Consider the following 12,074-nt stretch of genomic DNA (forward strand, 5'->3'; position numbering starts at 1 on the left):
ATAACCTGATCATGCAAAACAGTCCTACACAAAAGGCAAACACCAAACAAACAGGATGAACCCAACAGAAACTTTGGAAGTAACAAAGGGGGGGATGCTAGCCTCCAGCCCTCACGGAGAGACAAGCAGATGGGACCCGGACCCCTTTACGTAAAGATAAACAGCACACCTTTTGTGCACGGTGCCGACTCTCCGAGGACGGCAGGAAGCTTGACATTCACACATACTCCAGCCATGACTGCCACCATTCACACTCATTCATACCCAATCTCCTACATCCTGACTCATGAAGTATATAACTTGTAACATCGCGTGGGGAACGGAAGAGCGATCGAGATTCGGACCTCGGTTGGTCTCCGCCGGCGTTAAATACTTCAATAAAGTTACCGATTGTCGAACCGCACTCTGGACTTGGACTGAGATCATTTCATCTGCGCTAACACATGACAGGAGCTTTTAATGATCAGTGCATCAGTCCTGAGGGCACAGCCGCAGAGTGAAGGGGTGACTCTTTGGACTGAGATGAGGAGGAATTTCTTCAGCCAGAGAATCTGTGGAATTCATTGCTCTGAAGGCTGTGGAGGCCAAGTCATTGAGTGTATTTAAGATAGAGATAGATAGATTCTTGGTGACCAAGGGGTTCAGGGGTTACAGGGAGATGGCAGAAGGATGGCATTGAGAAACATGTCAGTCATAATCATTTCTGCTGTTTCTTATGGTATTATGGATGTCCCAAAAGCTTTTACACCGTTGAAGCAATTTTGAAGTGTAGTCACTCTTGTAATGTAGAAAGATGGCAGCCCATTGTACATAGGAAGGTCTCACAAACAACAATATGATAATGGCTAGACAGTCTACATTTCTGACACTGATTAAGGGATAAATATTTGACCAAGAAATGGGCATAATTCCACTGTGGTTCATCGAGACAGTGCTATGAAGTCTTATACATTCTCCAAAGGGGAAAGTTAAAAGTGTTAGTTTAATACCCCACCCAACAGGCAGCACCTCTGACAGTGCAACACCCCCCCAGCACTGCAGTGGAATATTATATTAGATTTTGCTCTCAAGTCCTCTCAAACACAACATCTGATGCACTGGCAACTGATGAGATAACAAGATGGAAAAATTATCACAACTTGGAAGAACAAACAAACAAAATTCCTAAGTCTTGAGCAAGGTGGGCAATTTAGAAATCCTTTTCCTCTTTCCATGAGATCATGAAAATGTGAAACTCTATGTAAGTGGGCAGCAAGGTGGCTCAGTGTTTAGCACTGCTGCCTCACAGCACCAGGGACCTGGGTTTGATTCCTGCCTTGGGTGACTGTCTGTGTGGAGTTTGTATATTCTCTCCGTGGGTTTCCTCCCGGTGCTCAGGTTTCCTCCCGCAATCTAAAGATGTACAGGTCCGGTGAAATGGCCATGCTAATTTACCCATAGCATTAGGTGCGTTAGTCAGGGGTAAATATAGGGTAGTGCAATGGGTCTGGGTGGGTTACTGTTCAGAGGGTCAGTGTGGATTTGTTGGGCTGAAGGGCCTGTTTCCACACTGGAGGGAATCTAATCTTGTAAGAGAATAGTTGCCTTCAAAGCAGAGCTGGTTTGAGATGTTTACATTGAATGAACAAACTTAGACATAACATTCATTGGTTTCTTTTCACAGGAAGGCAGGAGAAGGAAATTTATTTTGCTAAATTAATGCACGGTTAATTATGTTAATCAGAAAACATTATCCTTGTTTTTTGAGCTTCAAGCATTGATATACCAGCCTCAAATTTAAGGTATTATACAAAAGATTTAATTCACAGGGAGCTTATATATAGAATACAGATTGAACCCTCACTTTTCTACATTTGCAAAATGCAGCTGAAGTTTCTAAAATAAATAATGAGTTCAAGTTTTTGGTTGTAAATAGTTTAAATGTGCCTTCCCTATAAGAGCACAGCCTTGAGTGCACAAACAATGCCTGGAGCCAACGCAACATCCTCCATTCCTCTTGTGAGGCTTACAATCTTTTACCATTAATCACTCAGTTCTCATCATCACAGGAAGTTACAATGGACTCTGGAGGCCAGTAGGAAGGCAGAGCAATTCATTCTATTGCATAGTTCTTCAATATTTGGCTCTGGAAAATCATTACAACTTTCTGTCTTCCTATTATAAATTAATGAGTACAGCAAGTCACTTTTAAAAGATCTCCATATTCCTATATGAAGACTTTACAGATGTTTGACTCCTGAATAAGATGCATTCTTTGGAATATTCATACAAGAAGTTATTAAGTTGGAATAACTTTGTCAAAATTAAAGCCTGTCCTACACTTTTAAAACTGCTGCTCAAGTTTTCTTTGAAAAAAGTGTGGAAAACAAGACCCAGCTAGTTTTTGTCTTCAATAATGAATAAGAATTGTCAAACAATGGATTTCAGGGGTCCTTAAAACAGTCCACAATCAGCAGAGTATTATATCCCAAAGCTGTCACTTACCTGAGCACATAAACATCTTGCCAGTCTGTTCTTGTCACACTGACAATCAAACAATGCACATTTTTCAGCAGCTTGTTCCATTCAAATCTATTTTACACAAAAGATGGCAGCAGTTACTGACAAGAAAGCTTTCCTATCATCTTCATTGTGACTACCTGTCCAGTCACAGTAACTGTTTTTTGAGAACAGGAAGACCTTACTGTTAGATTAATACTGTCAGGCTCTGTTATCTGTAACAGCATGTTATAAGAGTGTTATATGTAATCACCCATGAAAACGACATGCTGAAATTTGGTGGATCAAAAATAAATTCTGAGGCAAGAGGTAATGATGATTTCTGATTCATTGCAACCTTACCTTTTGCCATCAGTTTTTACCAGCTTTCAACCTGGTACATTGTATAACAAGTGAACAAGTTATGATTTTAGCTACACTAATCAAGTGATGTTACTTGTGCTAACATCAAATGGCATACAACATTGTCAAGCAGCAATGATTAATGATAAATATTCACATTTCTTTCAAATATTTGCAGTTAAAAGGTTCCTCAGGTTAAGGTATCTATTTTCTGCAAACCAAAGGTAATAGGAATTGAGCAAAGATAAAGGATGGCATTGATGCAAGGGTAGCCTTGACACAGGTCTGCCAAACACTTGGCCAGTGTGAATGATCTGTCCAAGATAACAGTGGGTTATTGTCTCATTTTCCCATTTATGGTGAATATTTCTTAAAATAGCAACTCATGAATTTCACTCTGATCAAGAGTCAAGGAGGACATTTCTTTTTAAGATGAATTCCACATACACTAAAATTGTCATCTACCCAGTTTTCCTAAGTGTGTAATAATTTGTGGTTCAAGAAAAGAGTAGTCAATAAAAAATGTGGTTTTTGATTCATTCCCACACAGCACCCAAGGTTTTTCATTCTATCTTTTCTTCACTGGCTGTCCTGATCATCCTGTCAGTGGCTATTCTTCATCTGTAAGCTCATCCCAATTGAGTATTGAGTAATTCTCTAACTGGGAGGAGAGAGGGACATGAGCAACAGGTATGCGGTGTTCCAGTCTGATGTCCACACACCAACCCTTCCCAGCTCCAGTCATCAGATTGTGAGCAGGAGCAGAACCTTGGTAACCCTTGCTACTTCCTGAATTGGAGATTGATGAGAACAAAGCAGTGGTTACTATCCAGATGTTTTTAAACAATAGATATTCACATCCTAAAATGAGTCATGCTTTTACAGAAAAAAAGGTGAAATCTGAAGAATCTCAAAACAAAATATTAGAGTTTGAAAAAGTTCTCTTGCAGTAATACAGTCCAATAATTATCTTTACTGTAACACAGCAACATGGGAATAGGAGGAGGCCATTCAGCCCCTCCAGCCTGTTCCACCATTCAATGAGATCACGGCTGATCTGCGACTTAATTCCATCTACCTGCCTTTGGCCCGTATCCCTTAATACCTTTGCTGAACCAAAACTTATTTATTTTAGATTTAAAATTAACAACTGATCCATATCAACTGCTGTTTGTGGAAGAGTGTTCCAAAACTCTCCCACCTTTTGTGTGTAGAAATGCTTCCTAACATCTCTCCTGAACAGTCTGCCTTTAAAACATGAGAGGCCGGCCTAATGTTTCTGGAAACGTTGACTGGGATAATGCGCTTTGTTCCTAATTATAACTGTGCACAGTGATCGTAAAAGCACTGTCAGGAAATGGTCCACCGACAATGTGTGTTGTATTTTTAATGAGCCTGCTCGGGGACTCAATATTAATATTAATAGTCAGTATGTTTGTAACAAGAGCTTACTACATTACTCAATAACTGCACTACTGCAACCCTGTTCTACCAACAACACCTACTTTAACCAAATTTGGACATAAGAATACTTAATTTAATAAGTAGATAGTAATAAGTTCAATTCTGAAGCAGTCAAAAAGGCTTTTGTTATCCTTTACAATATTTTGAAACTCTTTAATGTGCAGATTCTGATATTGTTTCACATTTAAAAAAAATATTTACTACATCAGCAGTTGCACTTTCCCCAAGTACTTCATGTGTCTTGAAAATGAACAGCAACAAGCAAACTTACCACAGGCAGCTACACAAAGACACCACTCCCCCCCCTCTAAACGCCAGTGGTTGGACTACCGTCTGCAGGAAAATAACTACAGCCATTTCCCCCACTCCGTTTACTGAGCCAGGATTGGAAGTTCCTGTGGCTGAAAGTCTCCAGATTGCAAAGGGCTGTGAGGTTATTTAAAAAAAAACACAAGCAGCTGAACACCGACCCCAAACCATGTGAAGAATAAACGCATTTCCTGAAACTGACATTTTAAACAATGTTACAGATGAATTGTTTGGGACAAAATTCTCCCAAGGGATTGAGCACACTCCTGCCAGCCCCTATCAGCACACAGAGAACCTACAGCAAACAGGGACCTCGAAATGACCAGAATTTGATGTCGGAGCGAATCACTGCAGATGCTGGAATCGGTACTGAATAAACAACAAAAAAAAATGGTGCAGAATTCCAGCATCTGCCTTTTCTCAGGCCAGCATTTGATGTTTTTTCTTGGGGGGGGGGGGGCATGTTGGAGTCAAGATTATCTCAACATATTATTAAATAAGGCACCAAAAAGTTTGAGATCAAACTAATTGGAGGTTTTTCTTTGTTGTAAATCGACCTGGTTTTAGGAAATGAGCCACTTCCTTCTCCCACCTTTAATTTTCAGCAACAAGAGTTCACACTCTTTAAGGGTGAGTTACAGCTGACCGAAGTTGAGTTTGAGGGCTTAGTTGATTCTGTACAAATTCAATTCATCAGGAATATGGGGCGGTTTGTTGTGGATTTTTAAAAATTGTTTCCGTGTTAAAATTGCGCTACTTGATGGTTTCCCTGGAGGTGAGCATTGGGTGGGATTCATTATACCATAAACTGAAAACAGAGTCACCTCCTGTAACCTGCTCCTTTTACACACCCCCTCTTTCGAATGGGTTGGCGTGCAGCTATCATCAGGCACCAAGTCTGTTTTAATATTTCACAGCAGCTATGCTGTGTTCTTTAGCCAAGTGCTGTGTGTGCATTTCTGTATAAGTAGATAGCGCTAAATGGATTTCTGCTGCCCTTTCCCTTCACTGCTTGTACCTGGGGATGTGAAGGAGATTTCCTGAGCCTTGTGTTTCATCCGCCCGAGTGAACCACACCTCCAACAGCTTCTCGGTGCCTGCAAATACAAAAAAAATGAGCACTACGTTCCATGGCGAATTAATTCACTTCCTGCAGGTAGTTTGGCGGATTGTGTGTGTGTGTGTGACGCTGCTAAAGTAATAGCCGCTAGCTGATATCGCCATCCATCTGTGAGTTCAGCAGCAGTGAACTGACAGCGTGATCTTTAGTCGTGTTGATTTAAACTGGATATTGGGCTCAGTCTTTGAGGTGTACCCTGGGAGTTGTAGTCTGCCATCCTTTCATGTTGAGCTGTCAAACTCTGGAACTTGTGTTCTCACTTTCTCTCACTTGAGTTTAACCCCTTCACGACACTTTGCATGTAAACGACCCTGTGCACTAATGTAAGTTTATCTAAGAAATACTGAAAGTATTAAAAAGTCCATTTTCTTTCTTTTTATAAAACAAAGAACTGTGGATGCTGGAGATCTGAAACTAAATCAGCAATTGCTGGAGAAACTCTTCGGTTCTGATGAAGAGCCAAAACGTGAACTCTGCTTTCTTTCCACAGATGCTGCCAGACCTGACGAGTTTCTCCAATTTCTGTTTGTTCTTTATTTCTGTACCTTACACCCTCTGTCATTTTCCCTTGCTCACCAGATTGACTGACATGCACGTAACCCCCTTCCCTACTGAAGCATTCCTCCACCTATGTTAGTTAGCCAATCCTCCATCTATGTCAGTATAATACCTGAAAAACCACGAGCTCTTAACTTATTCAGTAGCCTAACATGTGGTATGCTTTCATCAACCATTTGAAAATCCAAGTATATTACATCCACTGCTTCCCCTTTACCTATCCTGCTTGTCCCCTCCTCAAAGTATATTTTGCAGGTATGATTTCCCCTACATGAACTTATGCTGACATTGGCACGGTGGTTAGCACTGCTGTCTCACAGCGCCAGGGACCTGGGTTTGATTCCTGTCTCTTGGTGCCATCTGTGTGGAGATTGTACATTTTCCCTGTGTCTGCGTGGGTTTCCTCCAGTTTCCTCCCACAATTCAAAGATGTGCAGGTCAGGTAAATTGGCCATGCTAAATTGCTCACAGTGTTAGTTGCATTAGTCAGGGGTAAATATCGGGGAATGGGTCTGGGGGGATTACTCTTCAGAGGGTTGGTGTGGACTTGTTGGGCTGAAGGGCCTGCTTCCATACTGTAGGGAATCTAATCTAATCATGTCACACGTTCTGAAATGCTCTGATTTACATTCTTTATGATGGACTCAAACAATTTCCCAATATCAGACACTGAGCTAATTGCCCTAAAGTTAACTGTTCTTTGCCTCCTTTCCTTTTTAAGTAAATAAATTGGCAGTTTTCCAGTACTATCTATCTAATAAAGTAAGAACTTAAGAAATAGCAGGAGTAGACCATCTGGCTCTTGGAGCCTGCTCTGCCATTCAATATGATCATGGCTGATCTTTTTGTAGCCTCAGCTCCACCTACCCACCCCCGCTCACCATAACCCTTAATTCCTTGATGTTGTGCTGGCCTCTTATCCTACTCGAAGATCAGACTAACCTATGTATCCTTTGTTGTACTAACTTCCATGTGCCTCTCCTCCTTTTACGCCTGCTTAGTTAATAGCATTGAAATGCTGTCAGTCTCACTGTAAAGGCTAATGCAATGTATTTATCCAACTCCTCTGTCATTTCCTTGTTCCCATGATTATTATCCCAGCCTCACTTTTTAAGAGGCCTATGTGTGATTGGCCTCTCTCTTCCTTTTTATATATTCAAAGAAGCTTCTCCTGTCCATTTTGATTTTACTGTCAAAGTATTTTGGTAATCTTTTGTTGGTTTTTAAAACTTTCTCAGTGCGCTTTCAATTTGATACAATCTTTAACCCTGATTAACCAGGGTTTATTTCTCTTCCTCCTGGAATTCCCCTTTCCTTACTGGGATATATCTTTGCTGTGAACTCTGAACTATTTTTAAAACATCTGCTAATGTTCCTCAGCTAGGTGGGATGCTCTTTGGAGGGTCAGTGTGGACTCAACGGGTCGAATGGCCTGCTTCTGCACTGTAGGGATTCTCAGTAAGTGAAATTTTGAGTTGGTAGATTGGCCAAAGTTATTTACTCCAGGTATGTCAGTACAAAAATTAATTTGGAGTGAAATAGTTGTAATAAATTATAAAATAAACCATTTTTACAATCTGATTTTTTTTCCAAAGTGAGAATTAATATCTGAGGCACTGTATTGTCAGGCAATTTCCAGTTTAATCAGATCATGTGCTGCTAACATTTAGATTAGATTGGATTCCCTACAGTGTGGAAACAGGCCTTTCGGCCCAACAAGTCCACACTGACCCTCCGAAGAACAATCTACTCAGGCCCATTCCCCTACTCCCTACTAATGAACTTATCACTATGGGCAATTTAGCATGGCCCAATTGACCTGACCTGCACATCTTTGCACATTTAGCTCCACCTCACAGAGGCAAGCTAAGCTGGATGTTTCTGAGAAGTCTGAGTACAATGTGTAATCTGTGTTCAGGAGTGCTGAGTAAAGAGAAGGAAAGGATGTCCTTTATATGGCAGGGTAGCTTGAGAGTCTTGGTGTTTTTCACCAATATAATGGACTCTTAGCAGAAGCAGTTAAGCAGAGTTTAGAGTCAACAGCCTTTCCCACAATCCAGCCCAAACTTTCAGTCTTCTATGTGGATGACACCTTTATCATCATGAAATGTAACAGATTAAAAGAAACCCATAAACATATAAACAGCAGCCTTACTGGTATAATGTTCACCAAAGAGGAGGAGAACAACAGCAGACTCCCCTTGCAAGGCATCACGGTAGAACACAAAGCCAATGGAGAGCTGCAGACCAGTATCTACAGAAAAGCCACACACACTGACCAGATATTCAACTATAGGAGCAATCACCCTAATACCCACAAACAGAGCTGCATCAGGAGGTTATTTAAATGACCACAACACACTGCAGGACCCAGGAACTGAGAGAAGCCAAGGAAAAACACCTGTACACATATTCAGGAATAATTGGTACCCGATAAGCGCAGTCCACCAATTCCTACACAACAGACCTAAACAAGAAGACACAACACACCCAGAGACTCTAGCCACCCTGCCGTACATTAAAGACATCTAGGAGATACCAACCAGACTACTCCAGCCCCTTGGCCTCATGATAGCTCACAAACCTACCAACACACTGAAACATCTCCTGATGAATCTGAAGGACCCCTTACCAACAACCAGCACAGTGACCATCATATACAAAATACCCTGCAAGGACTGCAACAAACATTACATTGGACAGACAGGCAGGAAACGAGCCACCAGGACACATGAGCACCAACAAGCCACCAAAAGAATGTACAACTATCACGAGTATCCATATACACAGACGAGAAGGGACACCAGTTTGACCAATCCATCCTGAGACAGGCTAAACAAAGACACGCACGTGGATTTCTAGAGGCATAGCAATCAAACCAGAATTCCATTAGCAAGCATATTGATTTGAACCCATTGCCAAACTCTCAGAAACAGAATCAGAAGTGATATCACCCACCACAACAGACTGAGACACATAAATAGCAAATGGGACAGAACACCAGTACTTCATCAGAGGCTCACTGATGATGTTACCGAGCATGGTGATGAAGCATTTGAGAACAAATCTACCAGCTCTGCGAGCAAACTTACAACCTGATCCACAACCTGTGCTACAAATCTTCAAAATCACAATAGTCTAAAAGATGTGACTTTTACATGAATACATAAAACAAATATAATTTGATGTTCTTAGTTTACAGTGTACATTCTGTCAGCGTTAGTGCATCTCTGTCAGAATAGGCATTAGAATGTACACAGCATATATAAGGTCAAATTGCAGTTGTTGGGAAATGTGTGTTTAACATACCAAACCTGGGGTTACAAGTTATTTTGTTTTATTTGTGGGTTTTTAAACCTTCATTCAGGAAATGTAGGCATTTCAAGTCAGGCCAGCATTTATTGCCCATCCCACAATGATTTTAGCGAAGGTTCCAGGATTTGGACACAGCGACACTGAAGGAATGGTGAGATATTTCCAAGTCAGGATGGTGAGTGGTTTAGAGGACACTTGCAGGGGGTGGTGCTTCCTGTTGGCGAATCTTGCAAAGGCCTGAATGATTTGGGTTATGGCAGGACATCTGGGAGAACTGCTGAAGAAGTCACGTGAGATCTGACTTGTTGTTGACGACACGATGAGGTTCACACTAGTGAGTGGTGAAATGATGCCTATTGATTGGAATTATTGCTCATTAACACGATCATTACTTCCAAAGGTCTCCCCATTTGTATGCAGGATCGTATAAGACCATGTGCTGGAGAGAGGTTAGATATCCAGAACTTAACATGAAAGTCATGATTTGGAGGTGCTGCTGTTGGATTGGGATGAACAGAAGAAAAAATTACAGAACACCAGGTTATAGACCAACAGGTTTATTTGGAAGCACTAGTTTTTGGAGTACTGTTCCTTTATCAGTTCTATGTCAGGAGGAGCGCTCCAAAAGCTAGTGCAACATCACCGACAGAGCAGTGCTACATCAACTATAACGCAGAGCTACATCAACGACAGCGGAGGGCAACATCACTTACAGCCAGTGCGACATCACCAGTGCAATGCTACATCACCTGCAGCACAGTGTTACATCACCGACAGCACAGTGTTACATCACTGACAGCACAGTGTTACATCACCTACAGCACAATGTTACATCACCGACAGCACAGTGTTACATCACCTACAGCACAGTGTTACATCCCCTACAGCACAGTGTTACATCACCGACAGCACAGTGTTACATCACCGACAGCACAGTGTTACATCACCTACAGCACAATGTTACATCACCGACAGCACAGTGTTACATCACCTACAGCACAGTGTTACATCACCGACAGCACAGTGTTACATCACCGACAGCACAGTGTTACATCACCGACAGCACAATGTTACATCACCTACAGCACAATGTTACATCACCTACAGCACAGTGTTACATCACCGACAGCACAGTGTTACAACACCGACAGCACAGTGCTACATCACCGACAGCACAGTGTTACATCACCTACAGCACAGTGCTACATCACCTACAGCACAGTCGTACATCACCGACAGCACAGTGTTACAACACCTACGGCACAGTGCTACATCACCTACAGCACAGTGTTACATCACCTACAGCACAGTGTTACAACACCTATGGCACAGTGTTACATCACCTACAGCACAGTGCTACATCACCTACAGCACAGTCGTACATCACCGACAGCACAGTGTTACATCACCTACAGCACAATGTTACATCACCTACAGCACAGTGTTACAACACCTATGGCACAGTGTTACATCACCGAGAGCACAGTGCTACATCACCTACAGCACAGTGTTACATCACCTACAGCAGAGTGCTACATCACCTACAGCAAAGTGTTACAACACCTACAGCACAGTGTTACATCACCTACAGCACAGTGTTACATCACCTACAGCACAGTGGTACATCACCGACAGCGCAGTGCTTCATCAAATACAGCACAGTGCTGCATCACCTACAGCACGGTGTTACATCACCGACAGCACAGTGTTACATCACCTACAGCACAGTGTTACATCACCTACAGCACAGTGTTACATCGCCTAAAGCACAGTGTAACAACACCTACAGCACAGTGTTAAATTACCTACAGCACAGTGCTACATCACCTACAGCACAATGTTGCATCACCTACAGCACAGTGTTACTCCACCTAGACCACAATGTTGCATCACCTACAGCACAGTGTTACTCCACCTAGAGCACAGTGCTCCATCACCTACAGCACAGTGCTCCATCACCTACAGCACAGTGTTCTATCACCTACAGCACAGTGCTACAACCCCCAAAGCACAATGTTACATCACCTATAGCGCTGATCTACATCACCTATAGCTCAGTGTTACATCACCTACAGCACAGCGCTACATCACCGAGAGCTCAGTGCTACATCACCTACAGCACAGTGTTACGTCACCTACAGCACAGTGTTACATCACCTACAGCACAGTGTTACATCACCTACAGCACAGTGTTACATCACCTACAGCACAGCGCTACATCACCTACAGCACGGTGTTACATCACCTATAGCACGGTGTTACATCACCTACAGCGCAGTGCTTCATCAATTACAGCACAGTGCTACATTACGTACAGCACAGTGAAACATCACATACAGCTCAGTGTTTCATCACCTACAGCACAGTGTTAAATCACCGACAGCACAGTGTTACATCACCGACAGCACAGTGCTTCATCACCTACAGCACAGTGTTTCATCACCTAGAGCTCAGCGCTACATCACCT

The 12,074-nt window shown here is 42.2% G+C and overlaps 1 pseudogene; it reads right to left on the reverse strand.

Moving 5' to 3' along the window:
• Positions 1-5,746, reverse strand: part of LOC140453728 (S-adenosylmethionine decarboxylase proenzyme-like) — a 92,817-nt pseudogene extending 87,071 nt beyond the window's left edge.
• Between the last annotated feature and the right edge of the window lie 6,328 nt (positions 5,747-12,074).

This window comes from Chiloscyllium punctatum, chromosome 27, assembly GCF_047496795.1.
Source record: "Chiloscyllium punctatum isolate Juve2018m chromosome 27, sChiPun1.3, whole genome shotgun sequence".
NCBI classification, from domain to species: Eukaryota; Metazoa; Chordata; class Chondrichthyes; order Orectolobiformes; family Hemiscylliidae; genus Chiloscyllium; species Chiloscyllium punctatum.